The 17,644-nt window shown below is 45.3% G+C and overlaps 1 long non-coding RNA gene and 1 pseudogene across 5 annotated transcripts in view; both read left to right on the top strand.

The window, feature by feature from the left end:
* Positions 1–17,644, top strand: part of LOC132024893 (uncharacterized) — an 88,048-nt gene that overhangs the window by 16,018 nt on the left and 54,386 nt on the right. For 4 of the 5 annotated variants that reach the window (XR_009406350.1, XR_009406351.1, XR_009406348.1 and 1 more), the window contains exon 2: positions 5,154–5,312. This is a non-coding gene — a long non-coding RNA (uncharacterized LOC132024893). Of the gene's footprint in view, positions 1–5,153; positions 5,313–6,017; positions 6,738–17,644 lie in introns of those variants that run through there. The other variant, XR_009406347.1, reaches the window with a different exon arrangement.
* On the top strand, positions 5,613–5,788 carry LOC132025280 (U2 spliceosomal RNA; annotated as a pseudogene).

Below are 17,644 nucleotides of genomic sequence, written 5' to 3'. Positions count from 1 at the left end.
AAAAAAAAAAGTAAAATGGCATTGAATCTGAATACCTGAACATCTGAGTATCGAAGACATTCCTCCATTGTCTTTTAGCTTCCACTGTTGCTGTTCAGAATTTCAAAGCTAGTCTGACTCCCATTCTTTGTATTTGACCTACTTCTTCTCTATGGAAACTTATAAAATCATCTTTTTGTTCCCAGGGTTCTAGAAATCAGTAATGATGTGCTTTGATGGGGGATTATTATCATTTAATGTGACCCAAACTTGGGTGTATCTTTTCAATTTGGCAACTCAAATCTTCAGTTATAAGATTATTTTCTTAAAATATTTAATTCTTACTCCCACCACCATTTCTCAATTCACTGACTCAGTGAATTTTATTTGAAATTGGCCCTTCTGAAGTTGGTCCCGTAGGTTCTTTTTGTTTGTTTTTTATCTTTCTCCCCATTTTCAATCATGGTCATTGTTTTGTACTTCCTGAGAGTGTGCCATATCTTCATCTTCCACCTTTCTAGGATGTTTTTATAAAGTAACTTTATATTAAACATAACAAAAGGCACAGATCAAAAGTGCTCAGCTGTGTGAATTTTCACAAAGTGAAAACACTCATGTAGCCAACACTCAGGTCTAGAAGAGAACATTACCAGATGTCGTCACTGTGCCTTCCTCAGGCACTACCATTCCTTTGGGAAACAACTGTCCCTTTTTCTAACATTATGAATTATCTTTACCTGGTTTTAAACTTCATACACATGGAATCACACAGAATTATATTTCTTTGTTTCTGGCTTTTTTCACTCAACGTTATGTTTATGAAATTCATTTATCTTGTGTACATTCTCATTTCTGTATGGTATTTTATTGTATGAATATATCACAGTTTATTTGTCCATTCTGCTGTTGATAGATAAATGTGATCATTCTCGGCTGGTGTCTTTTGGTAAACATATGTGTGTATTTCAGTTGGGTATATGCCTAGGAGTAGAATTATTGAGTATATTCAACATTAGTAGATGTTGCCAGTTGGTTTTCCAAAGCAGTTTTAGCAACTGACACTCCTGCAGCAGTGTGTGAGCATTCTGATTGCTTTACATTCCCACCAATACTTGGGATATGAGTATGTTTGTTTCTCACTGTAGCTGCTCTGATAGGTAGTATATCATGGTGGTCTTAAGTGGTTTCTTCCTGGACTTGCGTTCCTTTTTGTACCCATTTGAATATTCTCTTTTATAAAGTGACTGTCCAGACCTTTGCCCAATTTTTTATTGTTTTTAAAATTTTTTTTTCTTATTTATAGATGTTCTCTATATGTTCTGGATACAAGTATTTCTTTGGGGATAAGATTTAAAATATTTTCTGCTATTCTGTGGCTTGCCTTTTGCTCCTGTGATGATGTGCTTTCGTGAACACACGTCCTTAATGTTAGCATTGTCAAATACATCCATCCAGTGTGACTTTTCTGATATCCTATTTTAAATTTATGGTTCTCCAGCTATTCTTTGGCTAGTGCTTTCCCCTAAAGTATAATATTTCCTCTCGTCCTCTGAGGATACTAATGACTTTTTAGTTTTCTTCCCATGTGTAACCTCTGCACCTTCCAGGTGCCCCTTCCTGTCTGCTCCCATCCCTGTCAGTCACCTAGTGGGCTTGTTTCAGTATCTGTGACTCTTAGCTGTCTGCTGATGTGTGAATCCAGTGGGTTTCACTGTGCTACGATGGGGGATGAGCTGTCTGGGGTGGGAAAGTCCCTGTTTCTAATGTATTGAGACCCTTTCTCTTGGCTTGGTTCAGATTCACCAAAGACACACTTCCAGTCTTGTTCCTGGAGACTGAGTCCTGGGGCCACATTGGGGAAGAAGAGCAAGCGTCCCAAGTCAGCCAGTTGGGGGTCCCCCTACGTGGACATGTTTTGCTTGGCCTCTCCATAGAACAAATCTCCAGCTTTCCATTAGACAGGGTGAGGAGGAGGCCCCCCTACGAGGAACAATGGGTAGGATGAGCGTCCCCTGCTTCTTAAACAGATTTTAAACCATCTTCTAATTCCTAGCCCACTTTCCTTTCCTTCCGAGGGCCAGGAGCTTCCCAATTTCTGAGACTTTGGGGATTTTGCACTGTCTTTTCTCTTGGACTTCCCCACTGCTCTCTTATGATTTGGCTTTCCATGTTCTGCTAAGTCAGTTTCTACTCAACGCTGCTTTCTAGCATCTGCAAATGTGTTGTTGTGTCTTTTTCTCTTCTCTTTGTAGTTTTGTGTCTTCAAAAATCCCTTCACATGTTTTTACTGAGGTTTCTGGAAAGGACAAGTGTAAACGGAGGTGCTTGATTTACTATCTTTTTTTTTTTTTTTTTTAAAGATTTATTTATTTATTTGACAGAGAGAGATTACAAGTAGGCAGAGAGGCAGGCAGAGAGAGAGAGGAGGAAGCAGGCTCCCTGCTGAGCAGAGAGCCCGATGCGGGACTCGATCCCAGGACCCTGAGATCACGACCTGAGCCGAAGGCAGCGGCTTAACCCACTGAGCCACCCAGGCGCCCCTTGATTTACTATCTTTAACTGAGAGTCACTACATTTAATTTGCTAGTTTATCCAGAATTTATATTTGTGCGTGTGTGTGTGTGTGTGGTGTGCCCTAGGAATATAAGATTATATATATTTTCCAAAGAGATATTTGTTTGTTCCAAAACCACTTATTGGATTGTTCATTCTCTCTGCACTGATTTGAAACATTACTTCATTATACTTGGACAATTTTCATACTTCCTCAATTGTGCCAAGTGGTGTCCCACATGGGGCTACACCACAGCTGGTCCCACGCCTGGAGTGCTCTGTTCCCAAATGTCCTCCCAGTGTGCTCTCTCTTTTCCTTAAAGCCTTTGTGCAATGTCTCCTGACTAAGGAGTGCTCTGCACACCACCCTTGAGTCTTGGTATTTGGAAATCTCATGGCGAGGTGGCTAAGGGTATAGCTGTTTCAGTCTGAAGACCTATGTCAATTTCTTTTTAATTCATTATTTTTACCCTCCATTGTTACGATTTTTATTACAGGACTGCTACCACATGGATGTGGGAAACTGTGATAGTATTGGTGATTTTTGGCCATTAGATTTTCATCTTCTGGTCTTTAGTTGAACAGTGACATTCCCACTCTGCATACCTGATGGCTGAGACTGAGGAGGTCAGGTTGGAGGACAGGTGAAGGAGGAGTCTGAGAGGTTCTGAGATAAAAAGTCTTTTACTCTCCTTGTAACCTGTCTCATTGTTTGACCTTGCAAAAAAATTTTAATTTTCTTCTAATATTTTGCATATCATCTCACAGAACTTGTGTTCTGCAGTATACAGATTTTTAAAACTGGCCCAGTCTAATATTTATGATAGGTTCTCAAATGCTTTTAAAGAACAAATGATTTCCCCCTTGTCAATTTGTGAACCTCCTTGAGAGAGGTAATAATTTAAACTAGTTTTGGTCACTTGTACTCCAGGATGAATAAAGTAGTTAATGAGCCTGGACTAAGCATCTCAGCATAAGGAAGTCTATGAAATGGGAAGCTAGCCAAGGACACAGCCTCATCCAGAAACATTATCCTGTGATCATGGGAATTTCTCTTAAGCAAGCAGAATGTATTGTGTTCATATGTAGACTTCCAAGCCTGTTTTCAGAATTGAAGCTTAAAGAAAACCAGTGGCGGCTGTGTGAGATATAACTTCCAGGTGCCAGGGCAGGACGGCAGGCCTGAGCTGAGAGGCACTCTGTCATGGTCATGGTCATGTTCTCTCTGAAAGAAGAAAGCATTTTGTCTTTCAGATACCACAGTTTATTATTATTCCCAAACTGAAAGAAACCCACATTTGCTCCAGGGGACATTAGACTTCCTCCCTAAATTGGCTTTCAGTTTTCTTATTTCAAATAAAAAAATTTGATTCTTTAAAGTAATGGTAAAACCTCAGGTTTTAAATTTTTATTCTTATTGTAACCAGATGGGAGTTACAGATCTCTCTTGTACACATCAGAGACTGAAGAGGGAGTATCTGGTTAATCTCTTAGGTAGATCTCATAAATCCTCTGGCTTTTCCCTTAAGTGAAGAAAGTAATGAAATAGATTAGACCCAGTTACATGCTGTAATATAAGAACTTTTACCTTAAGCTAGATCTAAAATTTATGGGTATTTTTAATAGATAAAATTCATGTCTTCAGAAATTGAAGCTTCAGGATCAGAAAACGACTAGATAAAAACATAAACAAAAAACCCCCTCTATGTGTCGTTGGCAAGTGATTTTGCCTTGATTTACTTCACTGAGGAATCAATTGTTGTCACAAAGATGAGGTGGATGCAGCCCCCACTGATCCAGTGACATTTGGTGCCCTATGACATGGCCGCCATATTGGGCGAACTTGCCTTCAAGGATATTGACCAGAATTTATTGATCACGTTTAAGTGCCATAAAATTACTTCTTCAAAATTTCATCATCATGTAGGAGTAGAAACATTTCGGAACAATTCCAATTATTGTTAATGGGGGTTGGGGTTATGGAGGACAGTAATGTGATTCATTTAATTTTTTTTTAACAGTGCTTGTATTGATGTGTTCTCCCAGGACCCTCTAAGCAGATCATGATGGAAGGAAGGTTTTCACAAAGCGTGCATGATTTTGTAAGAAAAGTACCAAATTTGCCACAACTTTTCCAAAGTGATTGGCAATACTAAGACAGAGTTCTGATTATGTTTAAAAACACACACACACACACACACACAACAATTAAAAAAAATTGTTAGCATCCAGACTATCTCTGAAGTAACCATGTCAAGATACCAGAATATTTATGTTTTAGGGACTTTCCAAATGGCAGGGACTCTAGGCTAAGAAGCAAGCCTGAAGCCTGGAGCGATCACACCAGGAGCCCGATGGGGTATCTTGAGGGACCTCTAGTTTCCCTCCTCTGGCCACACAGTACGGGAGTGACCTCAGGGCTACTGCATCCTCCTTCCCCACGGCCAGTCCTACTGTGTCCTTTAGCGGGCCTTGGGGCATGACTGACCATTTCTCTTTGTCTCAAGTACTTTAATAATGTCATACCTGGTTTTAGATAATAAGTTATTAAATATTTATCTAACAAGAAAGCGAAGTTAATGACTATCGTATCAACTTTAGTCACCTCTTTTTTGTTCCAGAGGAAGAAACTGGGGCCCAGAGGGTTGCCAGGGCTTCCCACCAGAGCCTCTTTTCCAAATTGAACCCCATCTTGTCCTCATAAATGGATCAGTGAAGACTTCTTCCGTTGGTCCTGGAATCACTGGTGCTTTCTCCTGACTGAATCAAAGGAATCTCTGGTGAGTTTATCATAATATCCTGTTTTCCTATATTTCTAACTCCCTAACATTCCTAAAAAGCCTTACTCTAAATTGTTTTTCTTTTTTTTTAAGATTTTATTTATTTATTTGACAGACAGAGACCACAAGTAGGCAGAGAGGCAGGCAGAGAGAGAGGAGGAAGCAGGCTCCCTGCTGAGCAGAGAGTCCGATGCGGGGCTCGATCCCAGGACCCTGAGATCATGACCTGAGCCGAAGGCAGAGGCTTTAACCCACTGAGCCATGCAGGCACCCCAAGCCTTACTCTAAATTGTATGAGCTGTCACTTCTTGGCCTTTTGGCTAAGGTCAAATGCAGCATCTGTTCTTATCAGTTTATATCTGATTTTTTTTTTTTTTTTTACCTCTCACTTTATGGGGTGTGGTGATGCATGATGTATTAAAGGGAAGTTGCACCAAGAAGATACTTAAAATTGCATTTTGAGTTTTTTAAAAAAAGATAACATCTTTTTTGGTAATGTTTCATTTCCATGTGATGAGAGTGCTGGTTACTGTATGGTGGATGATTTTCTCTCTCAAATCTGCACAAGTCACTCTTGGTTTCATAATGACGTCCTTCCACTCAACTAGGTATTTCTGGATATTTAATCATAAAGATGGATTAGAGGTTAAAATAATTACTATCGTGCCCACACTTGCAATGTTGTGATCCTATTGCTAAAAATAGGCCAGCTCTTCACACCTGTCAGAATGGGCAGGTGCGGACACTGACAACACCGAACCCGGGACAGCACGTGGAGCCCCAGGAGCTCGCCGTCGCTGATGGTGGGCACGCAGGCCGGTGCCGCCGCGGTGGAAGAGAGTCTGTTTCTTACAAAACTAAGCATCCACTTACCATAGCATCCGGCAGTCATACTCCTGGGTAGTTAGTCAACAGAGCTGAAACTTTATATCCACACAGAAGCCTGCATATGAGTGTCAATAGCAGCTTTGTTCATAATTGCCAAGGTTTGGACGCGACCGAGTCCTCCTCAGCAGGTGGAAGAGTAAATGAACCATGGTGCCTCCAGACAAGGGACTGTCACTCAGCACTCTGAAGAAATGGGCTCTCGAGCTGTGAGAAGACATAAGGACACTTTAGTGCATGTCACTAAGTGATAGAGTCTGAAAAGGACATGTACTGTATGGCTTTAGCTATAAGACATGCTGGAAAAGGCAAAGCTATGGCGGCAGTAAAGAGATCAGGACAGGGGTCCTTTCCAGGGGTGAGCACAGAGGATTTTGGGGAGTGAAGCCACTATGACACTAGAATGGTGGATACGCGTCATGACGCGCTTGTCCAGACACACGGAGCGTCCGCCACCGTGCGTGACCCTGACGCGCGCCCTGGACCTGGGTGATATGATGTGTCCGTGCGGGTCTGTCCAGTGTGACAAACGCACCATCTGCTGGCGATGGTGGGGGTGGGGGTGGGAGCGGACTGGGGTGCGGGGGAGACCTCTGTACTTTCTGCTGTGAGTCTAACCCTGAATCTCCACAAATTAAAGACTTTTTTAAAGAATACTATTCTTTACTCCAATTATTGCTGATATTTTAGCTTCAGAATACACGCAAGTCCCCCATTTCCTTCAAAATATGTCTTCTTCCCTCTGATTGTTTTTCTCCTTTCTTCTCCATTCTGGTCTTTCCTTCCAACACTTCGCACGTTTACTAAACTTGGAATCTGCCCAGTTAAGTGCTAAGTGGCCCCGTGTTCCTTGGCTGCAGCTTTAATTTAGGTCTTATTCTGGGGCACCTGGGTGGCTCAGTGGGTTAAGCCGCTGCCTTCGGCTCAGGTCATGGTCCCAGGGTCCTGGGATCGAGTCCCGCATCGGGCTCTCTGCTCAGCAGGGAGCCTGCTTCCTCCTCTCTCTCTGCCTGCCTCTCTGCCTACTTGTAATCTCTGTCAAATAAATAAATAAATCTTAAAAAAAAAATTAGGTCTTAATCTGCAAAACCCGCAGGAGAAAGGAGGTGTGTTAAACGTTGAGAGCGATAAGGAGGAAGCAGACAAGCAGTGGAAGCTCTGTGAGGACTGCGGGATAACATTTTCTGTGTAGAAATGTCTGCCAGAATCGGCCGCGTGACCGCTCTCCGGCCCACGAGTCCCCCGCGGGCGCCCCCAGTTAGCACCTGTGCCCTTGAGCACAGCCCCTGGGCTGCACACCCCTGCGCTTACAGCCGCCCCCTCAGGCTTTCTCCAGACCTAGCCCCCATCTCCCTGTTCACTGTCCCCCTGTCTTCCCTGAACCCCATCCTTTCTGGACCAGGAGCTTCTCTTCTGCGGGGCCCCCGTTCCCTTCTGGTCTCCAGGCTGCAGTCCCAGAGGTTCTTCCAGTGCCTGAATCAGAGGGTTTGTTCCTCATGCCTCTCTTGCTCCTACTGCCTCAGGGTCCCTGCAGTCTGGCCAGCCCTTCCTGACCGGGGCCCCACGCAGAGCTGGGACTAGAAATCCCTAAGACCTTCTGCAGGTCTGAGACCAGACAGTGTAAGCGAATGGAGTCACAGGCTTGAGGGTGGAGAGCCCCAGGTTAGTCTAGACATCCTCTCAGGGATGGTCTGAGGGCGGAAAGCACTAGGTTAGTCTAGACATCCTCTGAAGGACGGTCTGAGGCCAGAGAGCCCCAGGTTGGTGTAGGCATCCTCCGACAGATGGTCTGAGGGCGGAGAGCCAAGGTTGGCATAGACATCCTCCGAGGGATGGTCTGAGGGCGGCGGGCCTGAGGTTGGTGGTACAGATGTCGCCGGAGGGTCTGGCAGCTCTGTCGACTGCCGTACTGATGGCATCGTGGACAGGGCTAGTCTGGTTTGGTTTGTCGGGATTGCCCTGATCCTGCTCAGTGTCCTGGATCCGGGCTTCCATTGGGGGAATTCCTCTCCTCCTCAGGGTATGTCCTGGTGCGACTGCACATCTCAATGCTGTGCTCTCCCACGTGAGAAGCCATTGGGTCCTTGCAGCAGAATGATCAGCGGTAGGCATGAGCCATGACAGGGACCAGTCTGACCCACCCCTGGGATTCTGCGCCCAGGGGACTAGTGCAAACAGAGGAAGAGGGTTGGGGTCCACCTGGTCCAGAAGCACGTGGTTCCTGCCCTGGCTCCCACGACGTTTCTGCTCCCAGTTCCCCGGGCTTCTGTGGAGTGTCCCACATGCTCCCGTGATTCCCCTACTCCCAGCTCGGCTGACAGGGGTCCTGTGCTTGTAAGGGGCAACAGTAGCACAGTCTGTGTGCTCCCAGGCTGGGGGCCACGTACCATGTGGACATTCTCTCCCTCATGGATCCAGTGGCCCATTTCAGTGCAGTGTGGTCCAGGGACCTCATCTCGCGTCTACTCACTACAAACACAGAAAAGGCAAAAGAGAAACCAAACTGGTTGTTTTCATGGGTTGTGATTAATGAAATCTGTGAACTTTCCTGGGCACCCTGGTTACAAGAGCACAGGTTTTGTCAGACACACCCTGTGGTCGCGTGGGTTGCAGGCTGTAGTACACTCCTTTCTGGCTGAAATCCTCATTAACAGGCTGTGGCTGTCACCCTGTGGGGTGGAGGGGGGACCAGGGACTGTGCCTGACAGGCCTCTATGGACGGCTGCCTGAGTCCCACCTCACGCCGACCCCTCTGGGTGCTCTCTGTCCACACACAGAGCCCACTTCCAAGCACCTCACAGAGCTGTTGCCTTCCATCTGTCGGCATGGTCCGTGCTCGGACAGCGTCCCAGCCAGGGCCTTGGGGAAACAGCCTCAGAAGAGAACAACTTGGAGGAAGCAGACTATCTTATTATCATTATTATTATTATTTCATGATTCATTGTTTACGTATAACACCCAGTGCTCCATGCAATAGGTGCCCTCCTTAATACCCATCACTGGGCCAACCCATCCCCCCACCCCTCTCCCCTCTAAAACCCTCAGTTTGTTTCCCGGAGTCCATAGTTTCTCATGGTTCGTCTCCCCCTCGAATTCCCTCCCTTCACTTTCCCCTTCCTTCTCCAAATGTCCTCCACGTTATTCCTTATGCTCCACAAATAAGTGAAACCAGATGATAATTGACTCTCTCTGCTTGACCTTCTTCACTCAGCATAATCTCCATCCATGTTGAGGCAAAAGTTGGGTACTCATCCTTTCTGATGGCTGAGTGATGATATTCCATTGTGTATATGGACCACATCCATTTGTCTGTTGAAGGGCATCTTGGTTCTTTCCACAGTTTGGCTATTGTGGCCATTGCTGCTATGAACATTGGGGTGCCCTTCTTTTCACTACATCTGTATCTTTGGGGTAAATATGCAGTAGTGTGATTGCTGGGTCATAGGGTGGTTCTAGTTTTAACTTTTTGAGGAACCTCCACACTATTTTCCAAAGTGGCTGTACTACCTCGCATTCCCACCAACAGTGTAAGAGGGTTCCCCTTTCTCCACATCCTCTCCAACACATGTTGTTTCTTGCCTTGTCAGTTGTTGCCATTGTAACTGGTGTAAGGTGATATCTCAATGTGGTTTTGATTTGAATCTCTCCGATGACTAATGATGATAAACTCTTTTTTCATGTGTCTGTTGGCCATTTGTATGTCTTCTTTGGCAAACTATCTGTTCATATCTTCTGCCTATTTTTTTACTTCATTATTTGTTTTTTGGGTGTTGAGTCTGAGAAGTTCTTTATAGATCTTGGATATCAGCCCTTTATCTGTAGCATCATTTGTGAATATCTTCTCCCATCCCGTGGGTTGCCTCTTTGTTTTGTTGACTGTTTCCTTTGCTGTGCAGAAGCTTTTGATCTTGATGAAGTCGCAAAAGTTCATTTTCGCTTTTTTCCCCCTTGCCTTTGGAGACATGTCTTGAAAGAAGTTGCTGTGGCCAATGTCAAAGAGATTACTGCCTATGTTCTCCTCAAGAATTTTGGTGGATTCCTGTCTCACGTTGAGGTCTTTTATCCATTTTGAGTTTATCTTTGTGTGTGGTGTAAGTGAATGGTTGAGTTTCATTCTTCTACATATAGCTGTCCAATTTTCTCAGCACCATTTATTGAAGAGACTATCTTTTTTCTGCTGGATATTTTTTCCTGCTTTGTCAAAGATTATTTGACCATAGAGTTGAGGGTCCTTATCTGGGTTCTCTATTCTGTTCCATTGGTCTATGTGTCTGTTTTTGTGTCAATACCATGCTGTCTTGGTGATCACAGCTTGGTTTTTTGTTTTTGTTTTTTTAAGATTTTATTTATTTATTTGACAGAGAGATCACAAGCAGGCAGAGAGAGAGAGAGGGGGAGGTAGGCTCCCTGCTGAGCAGAGAGCCTGATGTGGGGCTCGATCCCAGGACCCTGAGATCAGGACCTGAGCCAAAGGCAGAGGCTTAACCCACTGAGCCACCCAGGAGTCCCGATCACAGTTTTGTGATATAGCTTGAAATCAGGCAATGTGATGCCCCCAGCTTTGTTTTTCTTTTTCAACATTTCTTTCGTGATTTAGGGTCTTTTCTGGCTCCATACAAATTTTAGGATTGTTTGTCCCAGCATTTTGGAAAATGCCATTGGTATTTTGATCAGGATGGCGTTGAAAATATAGATTGTTCTGGGCAGTATAGACATTTTAACAATATTTATTCTTCCGGTCCATGAGCATGGAATGTTTTTCCATCTTTTTGTCTTCTTCAGTTTCTTTCATGAGTGTTCAGCAGTTTCTAGAGTATAGATCCTTCACCTGTTTGGTTAGGTTTATTCCAAGATATCTTATGGTTTTTGGTGCTATTGTAAATAGAACCAATTCCCTAATTTTTCTTTCTACAGTTACGGTGTTAGTGTTTAAGAAAGCAACTGATTTCTGCATTGATTTTGTATCCTGCCACATTACTGAATTGCTGTATGAGTTCTAGTAGTTTCGGGGTGGAGTCTTTTGGCTTTTCCACATAAGTTACCATGTCATCTGCAAAGAGAGAGAGTTTGACTTCTTTGCCAATTTGAATACATTTTATTTCTTTTTGTTGTCTGGTCGCTGTTGCTAGGACTCCTAGTACTATGTTGAACAATAGTGGCGAGAGTGGGCATCCTTGTCATGTTCTTGATCTTATAGGAAAGGCTCCCAGTTTTCCCCCATTGAGAATGGTATTCCCTGTGAGCTTATGAAATTGAGGAATGTTACCTCTATCCCTACACTCTGAAGAGTTTTAATCAGGAACGGATGCTGTATTTTGTCAAATGCTTTTTCCGCATCAATTGAGAGGACCATATGGTTCTTTTCTCTCCTCTTATTCATGTGTTCCATCACATTGATTTGCGAATGTTGAACCACCCTTGCATCCCAGGGATAAAACCCACCTGGTCATTATGGATAATCCTTTTCATGTACTGTTGGATCCTGCTAGCTAGGATCTTATTGAGAATCTTGGCATCCATATTCATCAGGGATATTGGTCTGAAATTCTCCTTTTTGATGGGGTCTCTCCCTGGTTTGGGGATCAAAGAAACGCTGGCCTCATAGAAAGAGTCTGGAAGCTTTCCTTCTGTCTCTGTTTTTGGAAATATCTTCAGGAGAAGAGGTATTATTTCCTCTCTGACTATTCCCCAGGGACTCCATCGGGCCCTAGACTCTTGTTTTCTGGGAGGTTTTAGATCACTGCTTCGGTCTCGTTACTGGGCATTGGTCTACTCAGGTTGTCAGTTTCTTCCTGTTTCAGTTTCCAGGAAGGCACCCATTTTTTCCAGGTTGCTTAACTTATTGGCGTACTACTGTTGATAATAATTTCTGATGAGTGTTGCTATGTTTTTTTTTTATGTTTTTTCTTGGTGTTAGTCATGACCTCTTTCCTTTCATTCATAATTTTATTAATTTTGGTCTTTTCTGTATTCTTTTGGGTAAGTGTGGCCAGTGATTTATCGATCATATTAATTCTTTCAAAGAACCAGCTTCTAGTTTCATTAATCTGCTCTACTATATTTCTGGTTTCTAATTCATTGATTCTATTTCTCTTCTCCTGCATAGCTTTGGCTTCATTTGTTGTTTTTTTCTCCGGTTCTTTAAGGTGTGATGTTAGTTGGTGAATTCAGGATTTTTCCATTTTTTGGGGTGAGGCTTGGAAGGCTATGTATTTCCCCCCGTAGGACTGCCTTTGTAGTATGCCATAGGTTTTGGACCAATATGTTTTCATTCTCATTGGTTTCCATGAATTGTTCTTGAACTTGTTCAGAAAGTTCTTCTTTGATTTCCTGGTTGACCCAAACATTCTTCAGAAGGATGGTTTTAACTTCCAAGTGTTTGAATTTCTTCCAGATTTTTTCTTGTGATTGAGTTCCAGTTTCAAAGCATTGTGGTCTGAGACTGTGAAGGGAATAATCTCAGACTTTTGATACTAGTTAAGACCCGATTTGTGACCCTGGGAAGCAGACTTTCTTCTCGGCTCTGTCCTAGGAGCTACTAGGCAAAGTGGTCTCTGCCTCAGCTGGCTGCTATCAGTCAGAGCGTGTCCGTGTCCTTTGGGAGAGTATTTGGGTTCACGACTGTGTCTGGCTCAGAGGGGGCTCGGTCTCATCACTGTGCCCCGCCCCTGCTCCCCCTTCTCTGCCATTGCCAGCTCTGGCCTCCTGATGTGAGCTTCAGTATGCTGCTGTGTGTGTTCGTGTGTGTGTGTGTGTGTATGTATATATATGTGTGTGGTGTGTGTACTGGGAATAAGCCCACATGATTTCAACTCTGGGCAGGACCCAGAGCAAGCCAGCGGAGGCCCTGAGAGTGAGGTGAGGGCTGCTGCTCCCTCCGGGGGCCCCCGGAGGGAGCCTGTGCAGCCCTCAGGCCTGGGGTCACCACAGCCAGTCCTGTGCTGGGCTGAGCTGTGGCAGCTCCTTGACTTGCAAATCATCTCCCCTCCTCAGACCTGAGCTTCTTACCCATGCGATGAGGAAACAGGCTTCCAGTCCCTCTGAGGAGCAGGCTGGCTAGGGTGGACCGGCCACCCTCTTTCCTTGGCACACATCAGCCGTCTTCAGCCCAGCCACCCTGGCGATACCCGACAGGGAACAAGGTGGTCGGCCTACAGAGACAATTTCTCCTGAAGTAGCTTCCTCCTCCCAGGTTCTGTGAGTGTCTCTTAGCAGATAGAGTGAGGGCACAGGGCCATGGCTAATCCTTGGACTCGGAATGACTCTGCTCCATCAGGGGCCCTTCCTGGAGGGGCACGGCTGGTCCCCAAGGAGCTGAGTTGATGCCAGGGCAGAGCACGCAATGGGCAGGAACAAACAGGCTCTCGGAAAGGAACAGACTCATTTTCTAAACCAGACAGACACGGCAGTTAGGAGATTTTGTGCCATAGACGTACTGATCCCAGACAGGACGGAACGAGGGATTAAGCCCTCAGTGACTGGCTGGGAGTTTTGGCTCCAGACCAGCCCCTTCTGGAGAAAGGTGTGAAGCCAGGGGAGAAAGGCCCGGGGCCCCACCCTGCCGCGGAGAGGGTGGGTGAGAAGTGCCTTCAGCTCGGGCGAAAACAGACAGAAGACACAGCGTCCTGTAAACACCCCAGTTCGTTCAGGGTTTCTTCTGGCTTTGCCCACGTCGGCCGTCACAGCAACACCTCGGGCTGAGCTTGTATGGCTGGTCCCCAGGCGCGCGCAGGTCTGCTCTGTGTCCATCTGTGATTCAGGCCCGGAGTTCATCTTTCAGATCCTTGGTTTCTGTGTTTAAAGACACTTCCATAGCTTTCAGTGTGCCTAAGCAGACTTCCCTATCACTAAGTCAAGTGTTCGGTGATGATGGTCTCAGGCGGTTGCCGAGAAGGGCATTCCTTTGTTATCATGTCATAGTAACTTTAAAAAACATCACCTGCGATTGCCATATCTATTGGAGAGCTTTGGAGGACGTGAGAAATATTTGTCTACAGCACGTTCTACAGTGGTAGAATCTGTAAGAAAACACAATTTTCAGAAAACCACCCCTTTCTGCCCAGACACTTGGGGATCCGTTGGCCATCAGCATTCAGGAAGTTACTGTTCACTGATTTTAACTCACGTCAGCCATAGGATACATCAGGTTTTTTAATTTCTTAAGTTTTAAGTTTCCTTTTGACTTGTTCAGGGTGTGTAGTTCTGTTACAGGTAAACACCAGCGCAATCAGGACACAGAATCTAGTTCTGTGATTTTGTGTCCTATACGTGAATAAGAGGCTTGTCTGGTGTGTGACCTCGTGAGATGGGCTTCTTTCATCCAGCAAGACACCTCAGAAGTTCCCTGGTGTCTTTACGTGGATTGAAGTTCATTCTTACCTAATGCTGAGTTACATTCTGTCTTGTGGGTCCTTTCTGGTTTATCTGTTCACCTGCTGAAGGACGTTTGGGTTGTTTCCGGTTCTTGATGGTAATAAAAACGGCTCCTGTGATGGTGTGTGTAAAAGATTTTGCGTGAACACACTTTTTCGTCTCTCCTGGGTAATTTCCCAGGACTGGGGTTGATGCTAACTGTTTATCTTCCTAAGACACGCCGGTGGGAGTGGCTGCGCCGTCCAGCCTTCCTCTCTGTGGGCAGCTTTGCATTTTCCCTTCTCTCTTCCATGGGCGACAAAGGATCTGCTTTCTTTTCGTTGTGGTTTTTCTCCCCGCCAGGTACTTTCGAAGATTCTTCTCTGTATTCTGTTGCTGGAGTTTGGAGTTTGAGTGTGATGGATCTGGTTGGGAACTTACTATTACTGTCATTACTCATCTAGCCTTAGGTGTCATTTTTAAATCTGTGGACTCTTGACCTTTGGTCTTGGAAAATCCCAGCTTTCGTTTCTTCCATTATATCCTCTTTAGCTTTCACTTTCGTGATGTTGATTCCATGTATCAGCGTGACGGGTGGGGTTGGGGAGCCTGGCTGACACCTGGCGTGTTTCTGGGTGTGTCTGTGGGGATGCAGTGGGCAGCGGGAGGAACATTCGAATCAGGGGACTCTGGGAAGGGGTTGATCTCCCCAGGGTGGGCCTCATCCAAACTGTTGAAGGCTTGAAGAGGAGAAGAGGTGGAGGAGAAGGAATGTGCCTGTTTTCTCTGCCTCACTGCTGGAGCTGGGACCCCGTGGTCTCCTGCCCCCACATGGGATGTACACCATCAGCTCCCCTGGTTCTCAGGCCTTCGGACCCCGACTCGCAGCACTGTTCTCCTGGTTTTGCAGCACAGAAGTCAGGCATGGGACTTCCTGGCTCCATCATTGTGTGGACCAACTCCTACGATAAATTTCCTCTATGTCCGCATCGATCTGCCTGTCTAGTCTGTCTGTCCATCCATCTTCCACTAGTTCTGTTTGTCTGGAGAACCCTAATACAACTTGATTCTTTCCTTCAGACATTTCTTTAAATATATATCAGATCTCCTTTTTTTTTTTTTTTTTTTTTTGATTTTTTTTTTCTTCATCTCTGCTCTGTTTTGGGAGATTTTCTCAGTTTTTTGTTTTGTTTTCCTAATACTAAATCTCTCTGTTGCTGGATATATTCTCTATTTATTCCATATTCAGAGACCTTTAGTTATTAAGATGACTGAGTTTTTCCATACTCCTCAACTCTTTTGCCTGTGTTTTTTGGGGGGTTTTGTTTGTTTGTTTTTTAAGATTTTATTTGTTTATTTGACAGAGAGAGCACATATAGGGGAAGCAGCAGGCAGAGGGGGAAGCAGGCTCCCCACTGAGCAAGGAGCCCTATGCAGGGCCCAAGCCCAGGACCCTGGGATCATGACCCAAGTCAAAGGCAGCTGCCCAACCGACTCAGCCACCCAGGTGCCCCAACTCTTTTGCCCGTGTTTTTATTTTGAATGTTCTTTTTTTTTTTTTTTTTTTTAAAGATTTTATTTATTTATTTATTTGACAGAGAGAGAGATCACAAGCAGGCAGAGAGGCAGGCGGGGGGGAGGGGGAGCAGGCTCCCTACCGAGCAGAGAGCCTGACGCGGGACTCAGTCCCAGGACCCTGAGATCATGGCCTGAGCCGAAGGCAGAGGCTTAACCCACTGAGCCACCCAGGCACCCCATTTATTTTGAATGTTCTTGTCCATGGATGCCGTGTTCTCTACTATCACTGCGATAATTTAATATCTTTTTCAGGTGGCTCTAGATTCCTCTCTAGGTTTCCACATCCTGACCGTGGCTGATGGGAATGCCATGCAGCCCGTGAACTGTATGCAGCAGACCCGGGTCATCTGACTGTTTCATCACGCTGAACTTTCTGATATGTTTCTTAATTCTTGTGTGTGAGTTTATTTCCTGTGGGACTTTTATTTTTTGGGTGCCCTGCCCTGAGTCATGGTTGTCTCCCTGAGAAGCAGTTTCACCTGGACCTAGGGGTCTGTAGCTCCCGACCAGACCGTGGGTTAATGCCCTGGCTCTGGGCTCTTGTGCACGATGAGTCAGCCGTGCTCAGGCACAGCCCGCTCCACCCGTGACCCTGGTGCCGAGCAGTTCCACTGGGCCAACTCTGAGCCCGAGTATATGACTCTCCCAGCCTCAGCTGCTGTTTCTTTGTGATGCTGGGCTCTACCCCTTCTCTTGCTTCAACCTCCAAAGGGGGAATTTTTTTTTTTATTAACATATAATGTATTATTTGCCCCAGGGGTACAGGTCTGGGAATCGTCAGGCTTACACCCTTCACAGCACTCACCCTAGCACATACCCTCCCCAATGTCCATACAAAGGGGAATTTTTTAAGGGTATAGAAACAATGGGGGAGAAACGAACTCATAGATTCCAGCCCCATGTTTGCTAAAGATATCCTTTTTTTGAAAATGTACATCCTGGGACGCCTGGGTGGCTCAGTCAGTTAAGCGTCTCCCTTGGGCTCAGGTCATGATCCTGGGGTCATGGGATCGAGCCCTGTGTCAGGCTCCCTACTCAGTGGGGAGCCTGCTGTTCCCTCTCCCTCTGCCCCTCCCCCTTCTCATGCATGGGCTCTCTCACTTTCAAAAATAAGTAGGTAATACCTTTTTTAAAAAATAAAATACTGAATTAATATCTTGTCAGAGGAGTAGGCGGTGCTTAAAATTAGGTTCTCACCATTGCATTATGAAGTAACACACTTAGGAAAATATATCCTTTGCAACTTAACTGTGAAACAACTTGAGGATTGTTCAATCTAAAGGTGACTGGGTTTGGGGTCATGAAGTCCCCATCCCCCTACGTGAGACCCAGGCACACAGTGAAACAGAATCCCCCTAAGATCAGACATCAGTGAGCAGGAAGGGAAATACACAGCATTTTCCAGAGATTCTAAGAAGCAAGAGGACAGATGGCCTGACTTTTTGCCATGCTTCTTAGGATGATGGTCTCTCAGACAAGTACCTTTGAGTTTTAGAAGCTCAGAAAAAAAGCGCGGG

This window comes from Mustela nigripes, chromosome 9 (genome assembly GCF_022355385.1).
Source record: "Mustela nigripes isolate SB6536 chromosome 9, MUSNIG.SB6536, whole genome shotgun sequence".
NCBI classification, from domain to species: Eukaryota; Metazoa; Chordata; class Mammalia; order Carnivora; family Mustelidae; genus Mustela; species Mustela nigripes.
The sequence above is the reverse complement of the archived record's forward strand: the minus strand, read 5'-3'. Positions and strand labels throughout refer to the sequence as shown.